We start from the raw sequence: 16186 nt of genomic DNA, 5'->3' as shown, positions 1-16186 counted from the left end.
TTTTCCAGCTAATCCAAAAGCATACCTGCTCTTGCTACAGTCTTATTCCTCTTTGAATAAACTGGCAGTAGATTTTTGCTGTGAGAAAATTGCTTTGTCCAAACTTTCCGTAGTGAGTTGGAATTCATACTTAACAGTCACCAAATGGGCTTAATTCTATGCTATAATCTTTATGTATAAACTAGAAACTGACAAACACTAGACCCTAAGCCTGTGTGTGGCATAGTATCTAGTCACTCACACTTCATCTTTTAGGTCATGGTGTCATCCATACACATTCCAAAATCATAAAGTCTCTTGGGGTGAGTTTCGTGCTTTCTGATTGCTGAGCATTGTAAGGTGCAGGGTGAAATTGTCTGATGTGACCAGAAATATCTCAGGTTTATATTCAAGTACCATTGCAGTTGCCATATTGCATTTATTACTACAAATTGGGCCCAAGATACCTGCATTTCTGTAGTGGTTCTGTTTTTTTGGCTTATAACCTCAGTTAACTCCTCAAGTTTACTGTAATGAAGCGATAAATTCTTTTATCTAGGAATGTGTCTGCTAATTTTAACTATGTAAAGTGTTCTTCATTCTGATGATGGTGCTAGGCAAACAACTGCAATAAGTAAAATGTAGATGTTTCTGTAGCTTTTATTCAGGGCAAATACCCTCTGAAAAGCTCAAGTCATCTAATTCTAGGTTATTAACAGAGTTTGCCTTAAGACATTCTATCTGCTTTGTTGATGTTCTTCATATGGTGAATCTGTATTTTCTTAATGCTCTTACCTCCTCCCTTCTTTAGGTTACTCTTTAGGATGGATTTCCTATCCCTGCTCATCTCTGAGAACAGACCACTTGCAGCTCCTCAGCACTCCTTCAAATACTGTTGCAAGAGAGATAAAATAAGGTATAATCTCATAACCAGGTATTGCATATGCTTTTTTGATACTTTTTTCCTTGTTGATTTGGGGAATTAGGCAGTGTATGCAGGGTCAAAACTCAAATCTATGTTGGCAGTGCAGTATACTAGCCCTTGCTACTTTTATCTATTTAGGCAGTCCCTTGAAAGCATTTTAAATGAAAAGGTGACAGATAATGAATGACATATAGCACTCTCATATGTTTTCATATTAAAAAAAAGGTACTATTGTTTCAAAACAGAAAACTCTTTTATCTCATGAAGAAACTTCAATAGTTCTATGAAAGATTTGGCTGCTTAAAAAGTTGGTGAGTGTGCCCATATGCTTTCACATGATTCCTTTATGATGCTGGCCAGCAATGATGAAATTAGCATGTTTTGATCTGTATACAAGTTGTTCATAAAGTACTTGAAAGGAGTAGTTAGGAAAATCCAAGTGCTGAAACATTTAAGATACACTTTCTGGTCTCACTTTTGTGTGATTGTCAGCCAGGGACTATCATGATCAAGGTAGCTTGCCAATTGCCTGCCACAGATAGAATATTTATTGCTGCAGTGGGGATTTCCTATCAGAGATCTAAAGACAGACTTTTATACATTGTTTCTCCTAGGTAACCTATTCAAATCAGCAGAAGAGATCTGATAGTAAAGGAAAAATAATCAAAAGATGTATTTTTGATCTTTGGGTGTTTTTGAACTTCATTTTTTTTGTTCAGGTTTTCCTTCACATAGCTGAAAAAAAAGCAAAGGAAATTGGCTGGTGTTCTGCTTTTCTATATAGAATTCATAAATGTGTAATGATACTAAAATTAATGTATTTTGCTGCTGACTTATAAGGTATAACATTTATTTTTCCTGTTACCAGAAAGTAAATATATACAGCATAGCAGGAAATTAATCTCTTTAAGGTCATTAGAAATATAGGGTAATACTCAGCTAATTAAATCATAATTGGCTAACATCTCTGCTTCTCTTTATCGAATTAGAAAGGCAGAATTAGAAAGTGGTCCAAAGCACTGAGAATGGCAGGATGGGATTAATGTATTATGAACAATTCTCAGGCCCAAGTCCCTGACTCTTTGCATGAACTATGCTCTCCATGAAGCTGATTCCCTCCAAAAGTTGATCTGTCAGTCATCAATTCTACATACATATCCTCTTACCTCCCTTCACAAGCCACATTCAGGTTCATGAGGAGACGAAGTTTTCATAATTACCCTCTCATTTTTTAGAATCTATAGCCTGAATTCCTTGATCATCCCTTATCTCCTGGAGGGAGGGAGCTGGACCTTTCTGATGAAGGCTCTGCCACAGATGCTTTACTGTTTAGTGTTTACTGTGAGAGGCAACTCTGGATTTTGTAAAGCTGGCCCTAGCTTTACGAAGAGGCATCTCTTACTGCTCTCAAGGAAAGCAATGCCTCGCTTCCTGGAACATGCCAAATCCCTCACCCAGCGTGGCTACCTTAGGCTGCAGCGGTAACACCAGTGTGTTTCTGTGCGAAGAGATGAAGCTGAGATGGGTAAAAGAGCAAGGTTAGGAAATGCAAATGAGTGCCTGATACAAGCAGTGCACTGAGGGATATGAATAGCAGCAAAGGTGTGTGTTCAGAGAGGGAAGACAACGGCAGTCTTAGATCAAACCGCTTTGCTAGCATTTAGCCCTTGGTTATATAGGTGGGAAGCAGGATCAGAAAATGTTCTGATGCAAATCTCATTGGCTGTCTATCCTTAAAAGGCAGAAGAACTTTTTTCTTCTAAAAACATTCTGTACCGTTACACACCACTTTCCATTTTGTCTGAATTGTGGTGCCTGAGGCCTTTTGAAGTACAAGTTTTCATATCCCTCAGCATTCTGTATTTTATTTGCCAGCTAAATAGTCAAACAAGGGTGATTACTGGCAACCATACTGGTGTTTTTCACACATTCTACAAACTGAATGGGAAGCATGAATTTGTTTGATAGCAAATGCTGATCAAACTATAATTTATAATAACATTTTTTTTTGGCACCAATGACTGATGATACAGAATTCTAAAGACTTTGGCCTATCTATTCTGTCCTGGTCTGACACATTCACTTATAGATAAAACATGCTAGTAGAGTTACATGCTCATATTCACTTCTGTAGTTTTTCATATACATGATTTACATTTAAAATTTCCTAAATCCCCAGATGGCTCTGTAGAACATTTATGTTTTTCTAGTATTAAAAAAAAAGAAATTATGTTCCAACAAATTATTTTTTAAATTTGAAACATTAATATATTAGTAAACGTGAATGTGAGAATGTTATGTTTCAAATCTGAGTTAGTATCTGATCGTGTCCAATGAGAAGATAAGTTTTGCCAGAAGGTATTTCAACATGAAGGCATGATAGGACACATACTGCAGAGCCATTAGCAAGTGCTTCAGCTTCACTGAGAGCTCTAGCCAACTATAATGCATCTTAATGAAATTATAAAACATGATCTGCAATATCTTTTTGCTATACTACAGACAATAACAACAATAACTATTCTTAATAATAATAATAATGTTCATCATCATCGTCATCATCCTCCTCATCATCATCCTGGATTTAATTTTTAAAGACCTCAGTTTAAAAGTTATATTTCTGCTTGCTATATTAAAGCTACCATGGAAAAAAAAAACAATAATTCATAACCATGTAGATGGGAAAAAACAGAAAAAGATTGGAAACCATTTTTTTTCATATATCATCACTACTAAGATAATTAATTTCTTCTGTTTGTGTTCTTTCCTTCTATTTTTAATAGACTTGTGTCATCTCATCACATTATGTGTAGTCTTCCTTCTCCCAAGGACCCAATGACAATGTCAGTTTTCTGCTATTCTATTTCGTGGTACTGAGTAACTTGCTAATGAAGTGAAGCAAAAATGAAATTAAGAGAATCTTATATTCTTAATGAAGTTTGAAAAGAAAAATAGGGGGCAAATAATCATGACATTTTAAATAAAGCAAAAATGAAGACAGTCCCAAAGAGGCATTTCTATCAGAGACACAAGTCTGTGACCAAATCTATGCTATATTTATTCTGGTGTAAACAGAAGGAATTAAAGAATCATCTCACACAGACAGGAAAAAACAATCAACTCTGATAGGGTGCAGGAATAACAACCAGCCTCAGATAGGTCTTTGCCAGACATTTGCTGTAATTCTGTACTCTCAGAACTTCACTTATCACAGAAATGCTTTCATAGCCTTCAGGGAAAATGCCAGTAAAGGACATGGCATTTTACTAGCATGCCTTTCCAGAGGAATAGATGGAATTTTAAAGAACCAGAGATTCTTAAAATGCTTGTCACATCAGATGTTATTTGAAAAATAGAAATCCCTCAAGGAATATCGTGAGGCAAAACCAGTCCACTTCAGCATACTGCCTGAGACTCCTGTTCATGGAAGGACAGTACAACATTAAGGAGGGTGCCTTCTCTTATCAGGCACCTGCAGTGCTAGCTCTGTAACCTTGAGAAGGACAATCAGAAGAAACAGTACATCAGTAAGCTTGTTGGCAGCATGTATATTGCAAAGAGGGAGAAATGTAAACTGCATTTTTTAACAGGGAATTATTTTTTTTCCCAGTAAAAGTTCTGCTGCTATCAGAACAGCTGCCGATAAAGAAATGCTGAAGAAGAACTAGTGTAGTTCTTTACTGTAATATTCCTCCAGCAAGATTGAAACACTACTGACTTGCAAAAAGTATAGAAGTATAGATTTGCATGGATGGAGTGATTCAAAATGCAAAAAACACTTTCTAGGTGGAAATTGTGTTTGTATGTTTCAAAGGCAGAATTCATTCCCAGCGGGAAAAGAAAGGATGTCACCTGAAACATGTGGCAATTGACAACAGTCTGAAGCATGTACATAGCATTAATTATTCTTAATATTTTTTTTCCTTATGAACAGTGGTACCAGGTTGGACCAGAAGGTCTGTCAGCCACTCTCATGTCCTATCTAATGGTCAAGGCCAGAGGTGAATATATGTCCAGGACAAACATACAGTGTTATTTCCCTAGTACCCTTTTACCCTCCAACTCCTTGGAACAGAGGAGTTTCTTGAATCAGAGGCAATGCCTTTGTATTCAAATCTTTGTGTTTACATGTCCTTTGTCTTCCACAAATTTGTCTAAACTTCTCTAAGCTTATGAAAACTTTAGCACCTACGTGATTTGCACTATGTAATTATACATTCAACACAGAAATTTGCCTTTTATCTTTCTTTCTCCCTTTCTCTATTTGACTCATACCTTATATGGGTACCTTTGAATATCCTTATTCCCAATTTATTTTTATTCTTTTTGTTGTTGATGAAACTGTCTACTAAATTCATGATATAGGTATATGGTTTTTGGTTTGTGCTCTAAGAATAAATTCATGTAAAGTAAGCCCTATCATTTTTCTTGACTGTTTTTTCCTGGACTTCTCCTGAGAACTGAGATGAGTTCTCTTTTCATGGAACTAGCTGCTGTAACACTAGATCCTTTTTCTGAGTCTCAGTAGCTAGTTCAGAGACCACTACTGTGTAAGATAGCTTTTTCCATTGAATTTCATATGTCATTTCAATTACCTGGTCACTAGGTACAAAAAAAACCCTTCTGCAGCTCTTTGCAAATGTTTTTTGTATTTAATAACTTTTTTCCATGCAAAATAAAGTTACTCAGTTAACTATAATGGAGGGCTAGCTTTCATCATATCAGGAAAATACTTTTTTTTCACTAATTCAAAATAAACCAACATGTTCAAGGGAAGCTGTCTGTGTCTTCAGTACTATGAATTATCATGTATGAAGCTTTCAAGGTCCGAGGAATGTATCCTAGCATGCTGGGAATAACTTGTAAACAACAAGTTGTAGCCTAGAGCTTTTTATTAGTATGAGAACTATTAAGTGATTGAATTTCAAGACAAGATTCTCATTCAGAACCGGCAAGTTACCGTTGGCCAGTCCTGAAAACCCATTGCAGCACTGGCCACATTGCTAAACTTAAAATTGCAAATACAGAAGAATATGAAACTTAACTAGGTATTTTGAACAGATTTAATTTACTTCACTATCGGTAATACCAACTATTTAATACTTTTTCCTCCTTGCTAGATATATCAAAAGATGAAAGGAGCATAAAGGAATTAGGAAAGAAAAAAGTCCTGAGATGTGCTTTCAGTTCTAGAAAAATAGGGTTTTCTGAAAATTAAGATACCAAGTCTACACTACAGCGCAGCACAAACCCCTTTAGTGTAGGAAATAGGCGCATAGGTATCTATGATACAAGAAGAATAATTCCTTGATGATCCTTGGCATTCTAAAGACTCTTTCTACTAGGGAAAACATATTGAAGTAGTTCCAAACTTTCATCTGGAGCTAGCTTGCTTCTCAGCTGGCCTAAAGGTCAAAAAGTTACAAAGAATGTTTAAAACCATCCTTCCTCTCAACAAATTGATTTCTGCAACACAAATTTCTTGACTAGGCACTATGATTTGAAGATGACAGTAAATAATATCTTATTCATTAAAAGTTATAACTTTTTATGGCAAGAAGAATAATATCTTGATTCAGTTATCAACACTCGGCATTTAAACTTAAGATACACTTCCAGATGTTAGATTGTAACATTCCAAAATGTAAAACTAAATTTGTCTGTAGAAGAAGACTGGATTTATCACTTAACATAAAATCAGCTGCTTTTTTTTGGTGAATATGAAATAAATATGTATAAAAGAATAAAACATTTCTTTTGTTAGAATGTTACACTGCCATCTAATGAGGTAACTGTAAATTACACGAAAACCTTTCATGGTTTTGTCATCTGTTTTTGGAAGTAAATGATATGACACAGAATACTACATTATTAATAGCATTTATAGTAATAGGAAAACAGGACCTTTATTAATTAATAGAATTATACTAATAATATCATTAACTGATGATGTGCTAAGTGTCTGGAAAAAAGTTTGTCTTACAGATGATATTTAAATAAAACAGCAAACTAAATGAATACAGTGAATAAGGTTTTCTTAGGCAACAAGAAGAAAAAATAAAAGGAAATTTAATTTTATGTCATAGTAGTTTTTTTTCTGCATTTCAGACAATCTTAAACATAGTGTTTGCAGTGCCAGAGGTTGTTTTCACCAATTAGTGCACATAAGGACCTAAATGAGTTTTGAGGATGAAGGTATAGGGAGTAGAAGCACCTGGGCTGTGTTTCCAGATATGCAGTGTATGTCTTGAATGAACTTGATAAGTCACTACAGGAAAATCCTGTCCTACATCTGTCTGCATAAAACTACTCAGATACAGCAGCGCTTCTGTGTGGATGCTGAGGCAGGATAAGGTGATCCCCTGAGGGCTTGTAGCGCTTCGTTTACTGGGACTGTTGGAGGCCAGCTGGGATTCAGCCCTGTTTGGATTTCCCCTGTACTGGTGATTCTGGGGGTCTTACAGAGCTCCTAAGTAGCTTGAAGAAAGCTCTGGGTGTAGGGCTGAGAGTCTCAGCAAGGAAGGACTGTGTACAAGTTTTCTCTGCACTGTGCTATGGACTTGCTGTGTACGTGCTCTTGGCATGGAGAGAGCCTATGCCTCTGGACTACTTTTCAGGTTTGTCAGGAGTAGCTGAAGGTCTGAGCCACACAAGTGGCAAGTGGGCTTTCAGTCTGAGTTTTATCTCTAATTATGTACTCAGGTAAAAAATACCGTAATCTGAAGTAACCCCTAATAGTTGTCATGATTGTGTAACATATTCCATTGCAAAGAACACCTATAGATGCTAAACCACTTCACTAAAGAAAAACGACCAACCAACCTTGCTGATATGTCTACAGTTTTTTTTACTGCACAGTGTAACCACTAATATTTATTTTACAGTCTCAGTTGATATTATGTTAACGTGGCCAAATGCTAGTTCACTATGTTGTAATAAAGACGTATTTTTCATCACTGTTTTTCAGTCATCCTGCAACCGAAATGTGGCCTAGACAAAAGGGGAAAGGGCACATACACTAACAACAACTATAGTCTCACCTATCACCAAGTCAGAGATCTGGCTTTTTAGTGAATGAGAACATCTTGTTGATTTTATGGAACATGAAGATCTTCACACAGAGAAGATCAAAGGACTGTGTTACGATTCAATACATAACTTTATGGGACAGATGGAATCTACTCAAAGAGACCCATGACACTCAGGGCCAAATTATCAAAAGTTTCAGACACTAAAACCTATTAGTGTGTTCAAACCTTTATTCCAATACTGTCAGCACTTTTTAGCTCTTTTAAAAGTGTCAGTCTACGATTTAACTACTGCAAAAGTTCAAATGGAGGTTAAAAGGATGGGCTAAAGGAGGTGGCAAGTTAAAAGAAATTTTGTTTTGCCCTTTCTTTGTTTCCACACAGATGTTGTCAAACTTTTGGTTATAATTTAGTTTTACAAGGGAGAAATGTATAATCTTGTGCTGCATACCAAAACCTGAAACATCTTCGGTCAAGTAATTAACATCAAAATTGCACATGTCCTTGCCTCTGAGATCGTGGAGCATGAAAAATATTACTGCTTCATTGATGTAATCATACCCTGGTATCAGTGAGGTATGGGGGGAAATGCCTATTTTGCACAGCAATAGCTGTACTGAATCAAGTTCACCCTTTCCACTTTGACCCCGCTTTCTGTTGTAAGAAGCAGAACTGTCTCCCGTACGCAGTATCTCATGTTATTTCAGTATTCAGCTATGGATTTTGAATTTTTTAGAACTTCCCAAGCAACAATGGAAGACACTAGAAGAAGTTTTCTATATGGAATGGTGGAAGAAGCAGAAGCCAACATCAATTTAAAACTAGAAATTAACTGCCAGTGGCACACATTTTCACAGTTAGGCACTCTGCTTTTATCTACAATGGCAATTAACCTGTGTGGCTTATGTTAAAATTGACTGAGGACCTAATAATGTGACCATAATTTTTAGTATTAATTATGACAGAGGAAAAGCTGTCAAATGTTCTTCTTTTTGAACGACAGTCATAGAACAATAGAATAGTTAGGGTTGGAAAGAATCTTAAGATCATCTATTTCCATCCTAGTTCCTAGAGTGTAAGAACTGCTGCAATATGGGCCCCTGTTCATGCATTTGTGACATTACACATAAACCCTCTGCACTTCGTCATCGATATACAGCACTTATGGAATGCAAAAACAGATCCGGTAGATACCTGGGCTCAGCTTTGGCTGGATGGCCCTTAGTCATACCACTCCAGGCTCTGAAAAGGAGAGAGAAAGATTAGACCACTCATGGTTTTTTTTAACAGCATATGCCAGGTCAGATATAACAATGTGATGGCACAAATATTTTGGTAGGCACAGAAAACAGTTCCACATAGCCTATAAGATTTTGTAGTCATAAGTAATCCTTTCCAGCATTACTAAAAACTAAAAAAAAAATACTAAAAGGCTAAATAGCCTTTTAATACAAATAAAACAGTGATTTGATAAATTTTGACAATAAGGCAGAATGTAGTCTCTGTTTTAGAACTGTGCTTTAACATCTCTTTTGATTGCATCATTCAATCCCATCCTATTTAAAGTATGGAATTTGAGAAGGAAGAGGAAAGGGTTAAAAACTGCACTGTCAAGCAGGTGTGTTAGTTAGCAAAGGCTTTAGCTTACTTCTTGGCCCTCACACAGTGCAGGTGTTGAACATCAGCATTTTCATTCTGTTTGATATCTAGGCTTTTGTGTTTGTCATCTGGGGACTTTTACACTAAATCTGTAGGAAAACCCCCCTTGCTTTGTTGTTGTGGCTAAACAGGATAAAACAGAATTTATTTTTTATTGGTCTTAAGTTTAAAAAGACTATCACAACTATGTCTGTCAATCTAAGAGGTGGAGGGTTTTTTTTAACCTGATAGTTTATATTACTATAGATCTTCCCCTACAAAACAACAGCCACTAAGAGGTGAAAAATAGCAAGCTAGCAATTAATGAAATCTGCAATTACTGACAAAAAACAGAAAAGCATGGCAAACAAAGTGTATGCATGTAATACCTACAATAAATGTCTAAACTTATAAAAAAATATGTAAATTCGGCTGAAAAATCTGATAGGTGTGCTGGCAAAATAGAGAACATTTTTGTTTTATGATAAAAATTCATTTTTTGATTGAATTATATATGTGGTGTTAAAGTATAAACAATGAAATACATAAAAAGCTCATGTAACTTTAAAATCCTTTATATATGCAAAAGACATTTTCCATATAAATATGCAAATTTAAATTACTGTGTTTCTTTAAACCAGCAGAGGATGTGTACCTTCAATGCCAATAGAATCTGCACAGCAATTTCTTTTTCCCATCAAAATAAATTCTTAAGACATACGAAAGGCTACCAGTGCTTCTTTTAGATCCATCTTCTGTAAAGTGACAAAGTATAATGAAGGCCTCCTGAATAATTATAAAATTTATGAAGCCACTTGTTTAGTCCCTTCCTATTTAGAGTGTGAAACCAGAATTTTGAACAGCTGATCTGTCATTTGGTTGTTGTTGTTCATGACTTAACTTTATTTTGCATGGAGACCATGCAGGGTAGAAACTTAGAATAAGTTTGAGACATATTTACTATCCCTCAGGGACTCACCTGGGATTGCTTGAGCTAGTCTGACAATTAGGATTGTTGAAAACACAACCCTTCCGTTCGTTCCCAAACCGATTTCTCTGAAAATTTTCTTATTTATAGTGCAGTTATTAGCTTGGTGATGGAAAGGTTTTTCAGGAGAGCATTCTGGTATTCCTGGGTGACATAGCAGTATGAAAAGCAAAGAACTGGTTCATTTTGCCTCAGACACTTCAAGTAAAGATGTTATTCTTCCTCTGTGATAACTGGGGAATCCTCTTTTTCTGAGTGATTTTGAGATAGTTGATTAACTTTGACCGTAGGCATACACCAACAGATTTTCAGAGTGTTAAGCAGTAGTTACAGTGAATAATTACACTGTCCTGTATTTTATCAGCAAGAAGAAAATTGTGACATTTTGTTGCAAGGTATTCTGTTCTTACGAATACACGTACATTTCCCTTGAATACTCAAGCAATGCTTGTAGTAATATAGTGTCACATTTTGAACTATCAACAACTGGTTTTGTCTTTAATTCATCAAATGCTGTTTAAACTGAATTCAAAGATAATGTGTGTTTCACAGTAATAGACAAGAAAATTGTGGCATCAGTGTGTTTTAATATTACTGCAAAACGCAGGAAGATGTTCTTATTCCAGGTCATGTTCTATAATTTCCTCTGTCACTGAGCTGAGTGGAAAACTATGTCATATATCTTACTGGAAATCTATAAAGCAATGCATTTGCTACTTGAAAAAAAATCTTGATAAATCATCACACCAAAAGTTACTGTGTATATGGAAGATTTTATCCACTGTGTCAGAGCACTTAGCTGGGTTAAACTTGACTTTCTGTCATTTTATTGTGACATTTACTGCATTATCTCATCATGCCGATGCTTGGCTTGGAAGTGGAAAGAGAGGAAATTTTATTTATGATTCATTTCCCTGTTTAATTCTTTTTAGCAGTTACTGTAATTCTGTGTTTTCATAGCACTTCACAACTTAAGTGAAAATGCATTTTATTATCAGGTCAGTGACATTGGAAGGATCATTCTTTAAAGCAGAGAAATTATCTTGATGCATCAGAGCCTGCCTAGAACCCATCCAGATGTCACTGGTACTTCATTATTCATTTTGGTAATGCTAACCAGCTGCCAGTTTAATGTCAGCCAATTGGTGTCCATTTGGGAACCCTCCCTCTCCACAGGTAATCAGGCAAGTTTAACAATTGTTCTATATTAGCAAACTGTTTTATTGCCCTGTGAAACCTAAAATGAAAGTTGCAAATGTTGTGTTTTGAATCACTTTCATGTCTGAACATGACTGACACAGAATGACTTCATTAACTTTCAGTAAAGTGCATTAGGAAAAATTTAAGTCTGAGCTCAGGTGCCGAAGGGGAGAATTGTTTTACCTTATTGTTAGAATAGCCCTGCTTTCTATGTTGATAGACATCAATATTTCTATTAGACTATTAGTTAACTATTTTCAAGACAATTTTGGTCAAAACACTCTAAAAGCATTCTGTTAAATACTTTTGATCATGAACATTTAGCAATGCTTTCTGAATTGTTGAAACTGAGAAACAGCTAAGAGAAAAACATTCTGTACTTAAAGACTGGAGAAAGTTCAGTACCTGAAAATAATAGGAAATTCAGGATTGGAAAATATCAGACAGTAAAACTTGTGTAGTTTCTAAAGTGGTCTGAAGGCTACTAATACAATTCACAGCTTATCCATGTACTAAAAGAGTTAGGGCATAATAGATACATGTAGTAAAGTACAACAGTCCTCATTCTTAAACATTATTTCTTCAAGCAGAAATATTATCAAATGTGTGATTTTCATAAAAAGCAAATCTCAAAGAATGGGAAGTGTTTCACTTAAGAAGGCTCTCAGAGGTATTCAAATGCAGGGTTATCTTGCCCTTATCCTCAGAATCTACTTTCTTCATTCCCACTTCCCCTGGTAACATCCTGAAATCAGTCATTAGCTCTAAAACAACTCTATCGATGATATATACACATTCATCTCACTACTGATAAAAAAAAAGGCAAAACAATGGTTTTAGTTACTGTGCCTGAAAATGAATGTGGCTGCTGCAGTTTGTTCTCGGGATGTCAGTAAAATATCTTTTGAAAAGCAGGCAATATATTATTGTTTGTACAAGTACTCAAGGTGATGCATAAACCAGATCAAAATATCTGCAGATGAGACCCTCTCACCTCTACGTGTCCCTCCTGCTCTAAAAACCTTTGCGTATACATTTTGTATATCCCCACATCTTCAATGTCTTGTGTGATCTGGTATATGGTAGCCTAGCATGAGGTTTTTCATAAGAAATCTGAGGTGGATTAATCTGTTTTTTTTTGTAAGTATTGTATTGAAGCTAAGCTAATAAAGGGACACTTGATGTGGCCAAGTGTTTTTCCACATTATAGATTGCCTAGAAGTAAGATCAATTGAGAATATTATGTTTAATGAGAATATTATGTTTAAACAAAAGCAGATTTGTTTAACAGATCTAATAGTGAGAAGTGTTTGCCTTTGTATTTGTGTAGCTTTGCTTCAGACTACATTTCTCTAAAAGGGAAACCTCCATTTTCTGGCTTTGAAAACGAAAGGCACTGTTCTTTTTCTGACAGCTGCCATGATGCTGTACAAATTGGTGAGATATTATTATTTACGGCTACAGGTCATACAAGAGGAAAGCTATACATTAAGTAAAGGATTAATTAAAACAATGAATAGAATTTGTTTAAAAATATCCTCAAACAAATTATTTTGATTCAGCTTGCTAAAGGAAGCTGGATAATAACTGGTTTTCCCAAAGCCAAGAATGAGCTGCTAGGACAAAGAATGAGTTTTCTGCCTTCCTGGCAAAGTGCATGGTCGTTGACATAAAATCTGTAACCTACTGCATTATCTGACTAAACCAAGTTTTACTTAATTCAGGTGTACAAATATTCTACTTTGTCTAATTGGCCAGAGTATACAATACAGCTGGCAGGACATACTTAATATTGCTTCCACATAGCAAATACCCAAATTGGCTTACGGTTAGAAGCACACAGGCATGTGATACCTGGTCCATCATAAAGTTTCTCAGGAGAAGTATATCCGTTCACACTTTTGAAGGAATCAGCCTGAGAGAACAGATGCTTCAGCTTTCTCTGCCACCAGGTATCAAGAAAAGAAGGTAAATATGGCTTATTTTTAGGATAGTTAATCCCCTATATATGGAAATAGTGCATCAGTCACTCTACTGAAACAATAAAACTAGTGAAGGTGATGAGAATTATAGGTAGTATTAGACTCAATTAAAGAATACATATTCTATTTTTTTTATTTTCTACATAAATAAAGCTTAAATTTATATTCAGAAGGAATCCAGTTTTGGTTAACTATGAAGAATGTAGTGAAATAATGTTTTAATTAAGATTTTGCACAGCAAGGTGCAATGTGTATGTTTTCTTCACATCAATCAAATAACTGGTTGTATTTTCAGTGTGTGTTTGTGTTGTATCTGTCTTGGCTCAAGAGCCTACTTGAATGCCAGTCATCAAGTGATGCATAAACTGTATATGCAAAGTTTTTAGAACAGCCCGAGGGATGGTTAGAGGGCAAGAGGGTCTCACCTGAAAAAGTTTACTTGACTTCCTTGTGTATATTCTGATATTCATGACAAAGATGACACTGGTAAAGTATTTCAAAGCCAAAAAAAAGCTCAGGAAGTTTTTTCTGGATCCCATTGGACTAAGGAGATCAAAAAGAAAAAGGCAAGAAAACTTGGAGGGTAATGACGATCTGATTGAATTTAAGCTACCTAAGAATGGTGGTGATCAGCAGGTTTCCCAGTGACTTACAGTCTGCTATGTTTTGCAACTCCTTCATCAAACATCATGGAGAGGAGAAGCACATGCACTGTGATTACAGTATGAATGAAGCACCTGAAGACAGGTGACTTCAGCTGTACATGAGTATAGTGAATCATTTTTAAAAATAATCTTTTGTCTTTTTATCTGCAGATATAAACAATTTTTGCTTATGATGCTAATATTAAAATTTTAGTAATTTTAGAAAACCCATAATGCTTCTCCATTCTGACATGACATTTGAAATAGTAGATCTGAAATTTTAAAAGTCAAAAAAGGGTAGACAGGAATGAACGTTTCCCACTTGACCTTATTTCATCCTCTTGTGCATATGAGTTCTGATATAGCTTTTAATTACACAATCACATACAGTTTGTCTCACAGGAGTCCTCTGGCTTTCAGAGTGAATAATAGTTATCTAACATTTCTTTTTATCCTGTTCACTATGTGGTTTAGCCTCAGGCCTTATTTACATTACATCATCCAAAATCTTGACTGACTGAAGAATTATTCATTTCTTCTCCTGGGAATTTCTCTGGTTCTCTTATCACACCAGCTAATTGCTTCATGGCTACTCCTAAACCTATCTTTATTATCCCTTTGAAAGTGTATTATCAGTGTATTATCCTTTTTTTTTTTTTGCAGCTATAGAACTCAAGTGCAAAGACATAAGGCCAAATTCACTGTGTCCATTTTTTGGTGCCAAAGCTGAGACATGAAGAACAATTTTTTTTAAAGAATACCTCCTTTTTCTGAAAGCAATTTGTACACAATTGCAGTGCTTGCTAACTTTATTTGCAATCTCTCACAAATGTTAGATGCATCATTGAAATTTCTCATTTGGTAGTAACTGCATCCTATAAAACCTTAGTGGATTTAACTTCATCAATTCTCTTTTTCTGATATCCCACCTCTTTTAGTTCCCACTTTCTAATAATTTCTAAAACAACAATTTTTATTTTTTTTTCACATGTTCCTCCTTTGGATATGTCTTTCTGAGCACACTGGCTCCTTTGCATCTTTCTGAAATTCAGATAGTTGTGTTGTCTACAGCCCTTGTATTTTCCTAACTCTGCAACTCCTTCCTCCTACTCTTAAACTTGCAACCTGTCTCTCCGTGCTTGTCACTCTTCTGCATTCAAGACAGGTAGTTTCCTCTTCTTTTGCACTGTGTGGGAGCCAGCTGAAAGGTACTTGAGGATAGGAGAAACTGACATTTTGTTTTCAGCTGCGGGGTCCTGTGTCATATAATTTAGCAATTATGTGGAGCAATCATAGAAATGTCTTATTTCATCCTTGTATCTTTGGGCAACAGTATGCTTAGTATTGGTGGAATCGTGGAAACCTTGACTGACCATGTGCAAACAGAAACCTTTGAAAGGTTTATAATTCAACCACTATGAAGTGGATTTTTTAGAGACAGAAAGTAGTACATCTTGCATCAGGGCTACTGCTAGCCAATTTTTAGATTCCTGCTCTTGAAGATATGAGAGTGGAGATTCTCAGTGCGAGAACTTTTAAGACCGATCAGTGCCAAAATCTCTTCCTCAGAAAAAGCTGTGCTGTTGTAGCTGAAATCTTCCTTAAACAGTTCATCCTGAGAGAGCTTCATGAAAGTTTGGCAAGAGATATAAAATAGCTTCAAATCCAAACCTATCAGTGAGCAATACCTCAGATGTTTAATGACACTTAATAGACTATAAAAATAATTCATTTTTTTTTCCTATTACATATGCTTAGTGCTGCCCATAGCAACCAGTAGATTTTATGGAGTTTTTCAGTCA

This window comes from Pezoporus flaviventris, unplaced genomic scaffold, assembly GCF_033815535.1.
Source record: "Pezoporus flaviventris isolate CSIRO_AGI_PZ_B2104156 unplaced genomic scaffold, CSIRO_AGI_Pfla_v1 ptg000002l, whole genome shotgun sequence".
NCBI classification, from domain to species: Eukaryota; Metazoa; Chordata; class Aves; order Psittaciformes; family Psittacidae; genus Pezoporus; species Pezoporus flaviventris.
This window is presented reverse-complemented; position numbering follows the sequence as displayed.